Below are 14,159 nucleotides of genomic sequence, written 5' to 3'. Positions count from 1 at the left end.
GAAAAAACTTGCTTGAACTCACCTATAACAGTTTAAAAAAGAGAGACCCTATGCGTTCTTATGTATAAGACGAAACAACTCTAATAAAATATTTTGGGTGAGACAGTGAGAGAAGGTGTGCATGATGGTGTGTGCGTATGAGAGCGAGAGAGAGAGAGAGAGAGAGAGAGAGAGAGTGCAAGTGTGTGAGAGATATTTCACCTGCAAAATATAAGATACATTCCAGTATGTCGACTTTCAATTACATATAACCACTGACCATGCTGTAAACAATATACTAGAGAATTTCTTTTCCTTGTATGCAATCTGCATGTTTGTTAACTTAATTCTCATTATTGCACAAATACTAACAAATGCCTGTTTGCTTTTCTGAATTAAATATGTATTGTGTGATATATTGTAAGTTTGTAGTCTGAGAAAAAAAACCCATCACAATTTCAATGCACATACAGAAGATTATGTGAAATTTTCCAGGGCTATAAAACAAATTTCAGATATAAACAATTACAAACCAATTTTACTGCTCATGTGTTACTAGGTTCAACAGCATGATCCAGACAAAGAAAGTTAGGAGATAAATGATTCAAAACAGAACCCGTGTCCATCATAAAGGGCAACGGCTCATAAAGTCAAACATGGGACTATGTTTAGACATAATGAAGCCATGCAGATGACATCACCAGTAACCTCCCACGTTCCCAGCGAGTGGATCTAACACTGCTTTGGTGTGAGTCGTGAGGAGACTGGAAGACTAATTTGGCCATTTTCATGAATGAATTTCTGGGCTGGTTTTCATTCTAGTGTGTGTTAACTCCTCCTCCCTTGTATGACTGACACATCACCTCACCCCTGCCGTGGATGTTGGCCTTCGAGGTAAAGAGCTGTTCGAAGAGCGTCATTAAAATGCGAGTGTTTAAGTCTGCGGTTCCTCTTCAGTGGGCTGCGATTGGACGAGGGAAGCATGCATGCATGGCGGAACAGGAGCACCCACTCCTTTTGTTCATATTCAACCATGTGAAAAATGCAAAATGTTCATTTAAGAAAAAATGCAATAATTGATTCCTTATTAATGAGTTGAGACTTTATGAGGCTACTGAAGTATGGAAGAAAATTTGGAAATGTGATTTCTAATTTATTTACCATTAAAAACCGTGCAATCGTGTGTGGGTGTGTGTGTGTATATATTTCATTAGCTGTTTCACATGCATGGCATGTTGTTAATGCGCTAACGCTCATTCACGCTAAGGAATCACGCTGCATACATCAAAGGCATGTAAGATGATAAAAATCTCTACCTCTCCAACGCACCCACACACACGCACACCCAGGTATTTATGTGTGCGTGTCAACCTTCTTGCCCCTTTTGCTTGGTCACTTGGTCACAGCAAGACACGGCACATGTTAGCGAGGCATCCTTCTAGCGTCTGAAGCAGACAGAGGCTGAAGGTAGTCGTTTAAAGCCAGGACTAGGGTGGTGTCTGTGCTGCTGGGATAGTGACCCAAGAGTTGTGTCTGCTTCAGATGAGTAATCCACAATGAAGCGAGAGACAGCAGGCAGCATTTATTAAATCTGTGCTGTGCCTGCCTTAAAAACAATGAGACTGGAAAGGAATTGTTTCAGACCCCTCGAGGGGTCTGCTGGATTTCTCTATCTCGCTCTCTGTCGTTCTCTCTCTGCCTCTCTTTCTATCCTCCAGACATTATAGATAATCCAGTAGGCCTTTTACGGCTATGAGACTTACAAATGTGCCTGTGCTATTGCATAGGAATGTATGCTGTTGTGAATGAACAGTGACTTCCAGATGTAGGCCATTTGTGAGGAGCTTACTAATGTGAATTATTTAATCTTTCTGTTACCATTTTAAATCCCTATGGAGGAATATCAGGACTTTCTGTTGTTAGTCATTGCATAGGTTTCTAGAAACGACTGTCAAGCTTGTACAAAGCGATTTGTGTGCTCATGTGTTTGGATTTATAACCAGAGCTCATGGATAAAGACTACTGTGTAATGCAAAATTTTATTTTTCATGTGCAGCAACATGAGGTTTAGGTCTTACAGCTCCAAAGGTCTTTATTTGAGTGCAGTTTACAGTGCAGTTACATGGATCTCAGATAAAGGCTTGTTGGGTTCACATAACTCCATGTCTATCTTTTCTTCCTCCTCTTTTAGTTTTGTAAATAACTATTGGCTATGGTATAAGCAACATACTGAAACTGGACAATTCTGCATATTAAGTGGCTTGTGAGTACCAAATGAGCGACGGAAATGGGCTAACTCTAACCTCTTCACCCTCTCTCCCTCTGTCCGGCTCTGAGCGAGTGTTATGATCTGCTTGTCAACTGGAGATGGTTCTGTCTGGTTTCGTAGAGCCCTGCTGCTGGGTTGGTGCTCTGACGGACGGCTCTTGGGCTCTCCTCCGCCACGCACGCTGGGACTCACAAGAAAGGCAGCTTTGTGCGTTTGTATGCATGTATGCTGGACAGAAGTGCTTTGTTCAGGCCGAAGCCCCTCTCACAGCGGAGTGAGCCCTTTTGTGCTGGTGATCCTCTGTAGGATCCAACTGAGCTGTCAGAGATGGAAAGGATGGCAAGAGAGGAGAGGCAAGGAAAATAGATGCAGAGGAACGAGAAAAGAGGTGTCTGTGAGAAAAGAGGGGAGAGGGAGATAGAAAGGAGGGAGAGAGAGAGAGAGAGAGAGAGAGAGAGAGAGGGGCACTAAATGTAGACTGGGAGAAGAAACAGAGGAGAATGCTTCCACATTTATAGAAAAGTCTAGAGCTTTTTCCATGTGTGTATGTATGTGTGGTGTGTGTGTGTGTGTGTGTGTGTGTGTGTGTGTGTGTGTTTGTTTGTTTTTTTTTGGGGGGGGGGTGGCAGAGAAAGAAATGGAGAGTTTAACACTTCCCCCTCATAGGGTGAGTCCATCTGCTATTCCCTCTGTAGACTTGCATAGCGCAAATGTTTAACTGAGCGACTGAATCCGAGTATTAATAGAATTATCAATGGCTCATAGCGACCATATCCCACTGATTGATTATTGTTTAGTGGATGCACACTTATGCATCCGGATACACACACACACAGAGTCAAAATTAAATATTCATCATAAATTGCACTAAACCTTTCTAAAGGTCTCAAGAAGAATGTTAATATTTTTCTCTAATGGAACATACAAGTTTGAAACTTGGCTCAAACATCAGTGTTCTACCTACTCTTAAATAATCACATCAGCATTTTAAACCAACTCTTGTGCTGTATTAAATACACTTGTGATTTCCTTGCCAATAAATTTGTCTGTGTGTATTTTTAATAAATGATTTCCAGTGGTTTGCCTTTATAATCTGTATACCAGCCATCATTCATATTCCTTAGCCACTGCCCTTATTGGCTGACTCAATACTCATGCGAAGGAAAGAAAGTTACCCGAGTTAGAGGCAGTCTGCACGGAGCTCTCAAAAACACAGGCACAGACTCCTAGGGAGACATAAAAAGAAGCCTGATAAATAGCCCGCATGTCACAACACCCTCTTTATTGAACATGTTGTGTTCAGTTTTGCCTTTTAGAATAAAAATAAAATACAGTTTATAAAAACTTGGTCATGGAACATATGACTGCAAAGTAGAACTTCACATGCTTTTGTTTTATAGTTTGCTGAATTTTGTTAGGAGTGGTTTGGGTTTTTGGCATGTTTAGGTCTGTAAGTGCCATGGTAGTTAGTGAACATAGCATGTACCAGCATGGTTGCTGACTTGGCCAAATAAATGAGCAATTGATTGAAAGTTTCTCAAATAACTAGATATTGTGTTTTTTAAAACTTGTTCTGTATCTACAATCTTCAGGTGCAGTGCTTGAGTACACCTCAAATCCTTCCTTATGGTGTTAGACGTCAACACACACAGACACACTTGCATGTACACAAACATGAACAAACACATGCACGCATGCGCACATACACATATCCACACTGTGCTCTACTTTACGGGATCCTCTAGGGCTAGTGAAAGTGCGATGTCATATGTTAGCTGTTTGTGTGGATAGAGAGTGGCTGCAGGGCTGGACAGTAATTAGTCCTGGTAACACAAGCATAGGTGCCAGATTGAGGCAGAAAAAGCCCTCCATGGGAGCTTATGCTTCGTAACTCACCAGTTCCTATTTCTGATGAAAGAAAGGCATGGTCTGCTTTGCAGTAACTTTTTTACAATTGAGATTTATGTCTTGGTTTCCTGTTTTCAGTTTGCCCATGCTGCACAAACAATACAAGGTTTTAGTCCTGTGCTTAGTTACATGTGCTATATCACTTTAAATACATGACTCGTCAACTTGAATTTAGTGCTTCATGGGAAATATGACATTTCCATCGTCTACCCTGTTTGCACTACAAACTCCATAAAAGGTAAAATAATTGTTTACATTCCTAGTGTAGTAGTGTTAGGGTAAACAGGATAAAGCGTGCCCCAGCTATGCAACAGCCCAGGTCGCAGTAATCCCCTCTATTAGAGAAAGTGATTATTCAAAGAATGTGCTGTGTTTAATGAACGTGATTCCACTATTTGTCAGAATGATGCAAGCACCTGTGGAGAACCAAATTTAAATAAGACTGTTGGATACGCATCAGAGCACAATGATAAGCTTTTTCACTCTGAACTTTCTTGTCCTATGTCAAAAAACATGAGGAAATAAATAAATTTAAAAAAAAAACCAACGCAGAGAGTTCACAGAGCAAGAACCTACATACAGGAACAGAGCAAACATTAACATTCATATATGTTATAGCAGTAGCTAAAAGAAACCAGAGAAAGCTTCTGTACATATTCCAATATGAAAATACGAGTTCCTTATACAGTATTTCTTCAGTATTAAAACAACACTCTTCTGTATTACAACAACCCTGCTTTTAACTCAGACTAACCAAACACATACAGTGTCACCCATTTAAGCATGTACAGTATTACCCATTATGCTGTCGATTCTGAGAAACCTGTGCAAAGTTCCTTCTTTCAACTTGTAAAGCTCCAAATCTTGACAGTTTTAGTTATATGTGAAAAGGGTTACAGACTGGGTGTGTATGTCTTTAGGCAGCCAAATGATTGCAAGGACGCTGGCTGTGTGGCATCTTCATCGTTTGGGTGTCTGAGTGACTGAGGGTGAATTCGTGCTCAGCCATGGGTAAGCGGGTCAGCGTGTGCATCCTGGCGACGTGTTGACACACTGTTCACGCAGCCTCGAGCACACGCAGCACACGCAGTCAACGCGGCTCGCGAATGTAGTCCGCTAACCAGTGCAGCCACTGTTCATTAGCAATTGACCACAGGAGCCCTGCTCATCAAAGATTAACAGCAGCATGCTGAATTATTGATTCATCAGGCCTACTGATACAGCAGCTGTTCCAGGCTTCGCTACAGCGAGGGGCACCGGATGGTGGTGGGGCGGTGTGGGTGTGTGCAGGGCCTGTGGCCGTTCTGTCAGGTGTTGCTGTAGCTTTCGATGCAGTGTCCTTATGATCCCCTGGGCATGGATAGGGCTCGAAGGGATGCTGAGTGTTTATATATTGAAAATAAAAGAGTGACATGGTCAGGAAATTTGTGTGATATGCATGTGACCCAACTTGTAAGCTGTTGTTACTCGCCACAGTCTGCTATGGCCCAATGTAGGCTCGCCTGAGGGCATCCTGAAGGATGGGGGTACTAATGTGACTCTGGTGGTGGGTTGAGGCAGACCTAGACAGGGTCATTAACTTCTGGAGGTGAACCACAGTGAGGGCCCAGAGCTGGCTGCTCTAGCCTGGAGAGAATGCGCTGTGCTGGGCTTGCTCTGTTACTTTCGTCCCTTAGCCTCCTACAGAGAGAGTGTCTGTCTGACCAGCTGCCTTCACTGTTGTCTACAGCACATTACCTTCAGTCAGTGTGTGTGACCAGAGCCATATTTCATTACAAATGTTAGTGCCACTGTTTTAATCAACAACAGCAGCATTATCTCCGTTTAAAACCAGATTCACTGTGCATTTCAAAATAGGCTGATGTACTAAATTATAGAAGCTTAAACCTTTACATTCATGAACACTTTTGACCCCAAAATGTTTTTCAATATAGTTTCTTGAATGCAATTTCCCATGGTGGGATGAAACATATACATAAAATATTAGCCATCCAATCTTTTATGGGATAGTTTTGTCTCAGGATAGGTGTGAGTGTGAGGGTCAGGCGGAGAGGAGACGAGTCCCCCCCCGGGTCGGCTCTGGCCTCTTTGACAGTGTCACACTCTTCTCTTAGTGTGAGGGGCACATAGCAAGTGCCGGCGATCTGCACCAGAGATACATTTTCAATAGAGCACCACAGCCACAGAGGTAATGGGGAAAATGTCACACTGTAGATGGAGCTCTGCTACCTACCTTGTCAGTGGGGAAAAGAATAAGAAAGAGAAATGTTATTTTATTATTTAATATAAGCCTGTGGCCTAAATATGTAGAAACACCCAGCTCACAACCACAAGAGCTTGATTGTTTTGATTACTCTTACACCTTACTGGGGCAAAAAAAGATACAAGAGAATGTTGTGGAATCCAAGTGATTAGTTATGTGTCAGATCTGCTAAAGCCGAGAAGATCATGGGACTCACCATAAGGTATAGTGCAGTTCATTATCATGCCTCTTAATATTTAATTCTGCGATCTGAAAAAAATGATGTAACATTTATGAAGTGATCTGTCTTGCAGCTGCACACGCTGATCCTCTGATAGAGAGACATTTTCTATACCAAACCTTCTTTTCTTCTCAGATGGAGATGACAAAAGTGCTGGGCCAGCATACACGATAACCACAGATCAGATAACACAGATCTCAATAAGCTTAGATGTCTTTGTGTTTATGTCTATGAATGTCTATGTGTGTGTGTGTGTGTGTAAGAGAGAGAGAGAGAGAGAGAGAGAGAGTGTGTGTGTGTATGCAAGGGTGTGTATGTGCCTGTGCACATGTGTGTGTGTGAATGTGTTTGTGTTTTCCTTCATGCCCATCAGTAGGGAGTCACGGCTAAACACGTGTTAGGGTTTGTGCAGAAAGCATATGGCTAAATTGATGAGTTCGCTTCGGAAGGCTAGTTCTCGCTGGTGGTCTCTGTGTGTGTGTGTGTGTGTGTGTGTGTGTGTGTACGTGTGAGGGTGTGATGCCATTCTCAGGTCTCAGATGTCCACTCTGTGATTGCCCACAGTGGCACTGCTGTATCCTCTCATCTGAGAAAGTGACTCACACACTTCGGCACACTCAGCTAATTAAACAGGCTAATTACCTCCTCACACTGTGCTCTGTGGCCCCTGTAGGCCCCAAATGGGGCCAACGTTTCAGCCCTTTTCCAAATTACTCTCACTCGTGGCAGATAGAACAAACAGCCAAAAATGAGTCTGCAATCAGCAAACTGAAACTGTAGATCTGAATCTGTGGTTTGCTCCCTAGTGTAAAATGTCCCTGCTAGTGTGAACTGTATACTGGAGGTCTGATCATAGACTGATCTGGGGGCTGTTCATCTGTTTCCAGCTTGGCTCATCTTCTCCTCTTTACAGAGTGATTATAAGCCCTCCTGTTATGGATTTAGTTGGATGGCAGGGAAACTGGGTGAATGCATGTGACAGGCACCAGGCCAAACTGAGATGTGCCCAGTTATTTCTGCTCGTGAGTCACTCACACTCACAAGTACAATGCAGTCTTGTATTTCTATCTTTCTGGGGTAATTCCATTATATCGTTGACTGTTTTGCAGATAAAAGCTGCATTTTGTTTTTGCAAACTTGTTAAATGGTTAAATATCCCCCCAGCACCGACATCAAATATAATAATGTTATGTTTGCTGTCAACATGGAGAAGTTTGGTCCCCACAAAGGGTTAAATACACCCCCACCCCTACACACACACATACACACTGCAAAGCTAGCCATCGATAGTGCACATAAATATTGCGTAAGCTGGTCAGGATGCTGCCATGTGTGCATTTCTTTCTGCCATAATGTGGATATGTATGCTTTGCATTGAGACCCTGAGTATGTGCAGTATCTGCTGAGAAACCTAGATTTCAATGTGTTGCTGTTGATAGAAAAGATTCCTCTTTTCTCTATATTTCACTTTATAATAGGGGAACGTGCACACAGAGGCACACACACACCTGCACCGAGAGAAAGACCATATATACACTGCAGTACAATGCGATGGGTTTGTAGTGTGCAAACACTAGAATGTACAGTGATGTACATTATATTTAGTATATAAATTGTAATAGGTTCAATGCACAGAATCAGGATTGCTAAAGCTTTCTGTTCTGTTGACTCTTTTTTCAACTCTGTGTGTGTGTGTGTGTGTGTGTGTGTGTGTGTGTGTGTGTGTGTGTGCGTATGTGTGTGTGTATTTTCACAGTGAACACTGCCAGTGTTCATAACTTGCAGTCATTGCACCAATATTACACTCAATGTCAGCAAACACAATAAACACAAAATGTGGTAAGTATTGGTATCTTTATATATTTTTAGGAAGCCTCATTCCAACAGAATTGACCAAATATTTTTATTATTTCTACACATGTAGCGTGCTTTCAGACTCTCTCTCTCTCCCTCTCTCTCTCTCTCTCTCTCTCTTCCTCTCTCTCTTTCCCTCTCTCTCTCTCTCTCTCTCTCTCTCTCTCTCTCTCTCTCTGGAATAGGTTTCTGCTGGCTAAGCCACTCTCACAAACCTAGCCTCTCATTTCTCAGGGCTCAAGCGAGTCGGCATGAAAAGAGCCTTTCCAGGGCGGAAGAGGAGAGGAGAATGGCCCGAATCCTTCACTCTGCCTCCTCTCTGCTTCGTAGCCTCTCCGAGCTGGACCCGCTCCCACCTCAGCACTGGGCCATGGTGCCCAGAGTGTGCAGAGCTGTTTCTCTGGAGATATCTTCCCAAGTGTTCCAGTACCACTGCTGCGTCTCTCACACGCACGTGCACACACACGCACGCACGCACACACACGCACACGCACACCCACACCTACACCCACACACACACACACACAAATACAGAGGAAACACCACACCAAGGCTTCCCTAAGTAATTTATTGGCATATGGAATCCCATGGATAGTTGAAATACAACTAAACAGATGATTGATGGCAGGTTCTGTGAGGAAACAGCTTGTTCGATCATATTTAATGATAGTTGGACATAGTCAATCATACAGTTATAGAGCAGCACACAAAAAGCCAAGGGTTTCTTTGGCAACACACACACATACACACACACACACACACACACACACACACACACACACACACACACACACACACACACACACACACAAAGGTGCCACCACAAGAGAAATAATTCATATTCAGTATGATATTGATTGATTTTTAATAAACTCTTCACTTCATTATAAGCTCTGTGCAATGCAGGACAGCTGAGGTTTCATTTCCTGTGAAGTGTCAGTTACAGGAAGTAAAACCTGAAGTGTTTTATGAATTTCCTTCTGTGTAATGATCTGTGAGATGAAAGACAAGAATCTTAAATTTTCAGCTATAATGTAAATTGACAACGGAATGTCTAATTGGTGAACATGATTAATAATGTAATTATTTAACTTAAAACCCTATGACTTTCCCTTTATTGAGGAACAATAGATTGTGGAGTAGCTAGGCCAGCAAATAAACAAAATCCATTTTACATTTATTTGACTTAGATTTCATTTGATTTTTTTTCTACAATTGTAGAATGATCGTCATGATGACAGTTTTCCTTTAGGCATTCACAATCATATGAAATTTTACAATTTTATAGGAGAGAATGGGGAAGATCCTTTTGAAATTGCCTTTCGGTGCAGACCTGCCTTGCTGTCACAGTTAGATGATCTCACATCCCAATACACACCATTAGACCTCATAAGTCTCCCCCCATCTTCTAAACGCTGAATGGGAAGCGTGGGCTCTGGGTTCCGAGCTGGCGCATCGGAGCGCCAAAGGCACCCACTGTCTCTTTTGGAAGGCAAAGCAGTATCATTGACATAATGCATTTAATAACATTTGAATCCTACACTCTGGGTCCTGCCAACAACACTTTCACAGCTGAAATTAGTGCAAAACAAAAAGAAAAGCCCAGTTTGATCAGCTAATAAACCTAAATGTAATTGCTTAAATTGTCATTAGTAACATTTGAATGTGTCTATTTGTATTTACCACAAATAGACTGGTTTCTCAATACACATCCAAGAGATGAAAATGAAACCATGTTTAAAGTCAATGTTCTACATCTTCATGTCTATATAAATCCTATTTAAGGTTAAGGTGAGATTTATGAAATGTAGGCTTTATTTCCTAGGTTTGACAGCTTTGTTTGAACCCTTATTCTTCCAGCCAATGAAGTAGTCAAATAATGCTCTTAACAGCATTAAGAGAACTATTTCGGTTAACAGGCTACTGATCTGCAGTAGCCAGATAAGAGTGCTGTGCTGAAAACCTTTCTGCTGTGTTCACAAGATGAAGCAGTACACATATTATGCATGAGGTGCACAGATGAAACTCAACAACACCCCCCCCCCCTAAACACACACACACACACACACACACACACACACACACACTCAAACACAACACCTATTCCATCCCCCCAAATGCATCACTTGTGGTGTTTGTCAGTGTTTTGCAACGAGATGGTTCCGTATGCTGGAGGCATAACATAGATTCGCACGCCTTGGTTCTGCCTTAGAGCAGAAGTGTTTCAAAATGACCTTCCTACCAGCTTATCTTCCTAATACCTTCTCAAGGGACGAACAGGGCACTTCTCACTTGAAGGCAGTTCACCTTGGCTGCAGGGTGTCCCTCTGCACATATAATCCTACTTGTCCCTTTGTTTCTGTGTTTTTAATGCCAGTCCCTCAGTGCCAGACAATCAAAGCATGTCCTTCCCTCCAGTTTGGGCTTTATTCAATTTCTGCCTATGGCAGTGCAGAAAGAGGCCTTCAACCGTTTCTTATTTAATGTATGTAGGAGAGCACAGATTAAAAATTTCAGATTTCAGTACTGATATTGTGTGTTTTCCGATACAATCATGATTTACATAAATTAGGGGATTGCTTGTCTAACCTGAATAATGCTCAGTGCTGCATTACTGAAGGTGGGTAATGTTCTCAGCATGAGTTGGAGTGATTGCTGTGTGGCTCCTCACATAGTCTGCCATTTGTTCAAAATAACATCTCCATTATATCTCTGTTCCAGTAGAATGCCTACACAGTAATACGATTATTACCAGTATGTGACATGGACAGGAAGTTGCAAAGCCCAGGTGAACCTGTTTGCAGTCTCTCTCTCTGTCTGTCTTTCTCTCTCTCTCTCTCTCTCTCTCTCTCTCTCTCTCTCTCTCTCTCTCTCTCTCTCTCTCTCTCTCTATATATATATATATATATATATATATATATATATATATATATATATATATATATATATATATATTCCCAACTCACCCGCCAGGTGGTCTTTTTTTCCTCGCAGGTCCTCTACCTGGGAGCTTGAGAGTCCTGCGTAGTATCTTAGCTGTTCCCAGGATTGAACTCTTCTGGATGGAGATCTCGGCTGTTGGATCTGTTGGATCCATTGTCCCACTCTGGATTGCTACATCTATCACTACGGCCCTCTTTTTCTGTTTATCCACCACTGCTATGTGTGGTTGGTTAGCCATTACCATCTTCTTTGTCTGTATCTGAAAGTCCCACAGAATCTTAACATGGTGATTTTCCACTGCCTTTGGGGGTGTATCCCACTTTGGAACTTCCAGCACATACTCAACACAAATGTTTCTGTATACTATGCCAGCCAATTGGTTATGGCGTTCCATATATGCCCTGCCTGCTAGCATCTTACATCCTGCTGTTATGTGCTGTATTGTCTCAGGGGCATCTTTGCACAGCTTGCATCTGGGGTCCTGCCTGGTGTGGTAGATCCCAGCCCCTATTGAGCTTATATTCAGAGCTTGTTCGTGTGCTGCTATGATTAGTGCCTCCGTGCTCTCTTTCAAACCAGTCTTTTCCAGCCATTGGTAGGATTTCTCCATATCAACCACTTCCACTATTTGCCAGTGGTACATACTGTGCAAGTGTTCATCCTCCCATGATGGTTCCTGCTCCTCCTCATTTCCATCCTCTGGTTTCTGCAGTATAAGGTACTCACTAAGCACTTCATCACTTGGGCCATCATCCTGGTATACAATATATATATATATATATATATATCCAAAGAGTGCTGTAGTGCAAGATGTAGAGATGTACAGAGATATTGAAGATGTAGAGATATTGAACATTGTAGTGAAGTACACAGGCAGCTTGCACAACTGATAAAAGACCTCTATCTGAAATGTCCCATTTCTCTGGAAACCTTGTGTACTTCACTACAATGAAAAAAATAAAACAAAACAGAGGCCTACTACTAATGAATTTAAGTCCATTACCTGCACTAAATATTTTTTTCACATTTAGAACTACATGCTCTTTTTAAGAAAAATGGCCAAGATACTCTATCCCCATGTCATGTTGCTAATGAAAACCTTGACTTTTTCTAAATATAACTCAACCAAGTCTTCCTGGACACCTCCTACAGGGGAACTTGGAAATTTGAAGCACTAGATTTTTTAAAAATTAATACCTGCGAAAGGAGGAAAATAAAAAAATAAAAAAATAAATTCTATATATATATATATATGGTGGAGAACAACAAGGTTAAGATCCTGTGGGACCTCCAGATGCAGACAGATAAACAAGCATTGGCTAACCTACCAGACATAGTAATAGTAGAAAACAGCAGTGGCAAAACATTCAAAGAAAGGAATATGAGAAGCTGGAAAAATAACAGGGACTGAAAGAAAAAATAGAACGAATGTGGACGATTAATGCAAAGGTTTTCCCAGTGGTGTTAGGGGTAAGATGAAGGAGGGGCACCAACAGATCCCAGGAATGACAGCATCGATCTCTGTTCAGAAAAGCACAATCCTAGTAACTTCAAAATTACTATTGTAGAAGGCCTGATTGTGAGGAAATAGATATGAACACCCACTAAAAGCATGTGACAGGCTGGAATTTTGTTTTCATAGTATGTATCCAAAGACTAATATGTATTGTGGCAGGTTATATTGCCTGATTACACTGTTAATTAGAGGGGTGTTGTTTTGTATAAATGGCCCTGGGGAAATGTACTGGGGTATTCGCATCTCAGAAGCTTTCCCGCTTGTTACATTAAGTATTGCTCTAGTGTGGGGGGTGGGGGGATGAATCAAAGTAAGATTACTATAGGAATTGGATGTTTGCTCTCAGTCCTATCTGGCCCTGCAGGAGGTATTTTTCTTTGTCAAGTCATTAGGGAAAGCAGAGTATATGTGCTCCTTATGTATTCTCTGTTGTCTTGGTAAAAAGAAGGATGGTACTCTGTGTGGATTACTGCCAGCTCAGTGGTAAGACCAGAAAGGATGTATTCCCTTTACCTTGTACTGAGGAATTGTTAGATGCCCTTTCTGGAGCTTGTTGGTTTTCCACTATGGACTTAGCTAGTGGCCACACTCAAGTCCCTGTTGCATAACAGGACAAGGCTAAGACGGCTCTCTGCACTCCCTTTGGTTTATTCGAGTGGAAACCTATGCCACTAGGCCTCTCTAATGCACCTGGTACCTTCCAGCTGTTAATGCAGTGGATGTTTGGTGACCAACAGCGCCAGACTCTGCTGCTATATCTTGATAATATTGCGATTTTCTCTTTCTCTGTATCAGAGCATTTGGAGCAGCTGGAGGTTATCCTGGGTTGACTGCAGAAGGAGGACCTCAAGGCTAAGCTGGTGAAGTGTGTGTTCTTTAGACTAGAGGTCAAGTATTTGGGCCATGTCATCTCTAGCCAGGGTGTTTCCGCCAACCCTGGCAAGACTGAGGGACTGGCATTTTTAGGTCTTGTCAGTTACTATCTGTATTTTGTGGATGGAATTGCCAGGTTGCCAGCCATCACCATAGGCTGGCAGTACTTGGGGGGTCCATAGTAGCAGAGCGGGGGGTGGGGGGTCATTTCTGGCCAGATAGTAATGAGACTTCTTAATGCCATACAAACAGCTGAATCAGCAATATTTTAAAACTATGTGTAAACAGTCACTACATCAAACCACTCATGAGCTACCATCAAGCACACTGATCA

This window comes from Electrophorus electricus, chromosome 6 (genome assembly GCF_041902795.1).
Source record: "Electrophorus electricus isolate QZ-2024a chromosome 6, ASM4190279v1, whole genome shotgun sequence".
NCBI lineage: Eukaryota > Metazoa > Chordata > Actinopteri > Gymnotiformes > Gymnotidae > Electrophorus > Electrophorus electricus.
The sequence above is the reverse complement of the archived record's forward strand: the minus strand, read 5'-3'. Positions refer to the sequence as shown.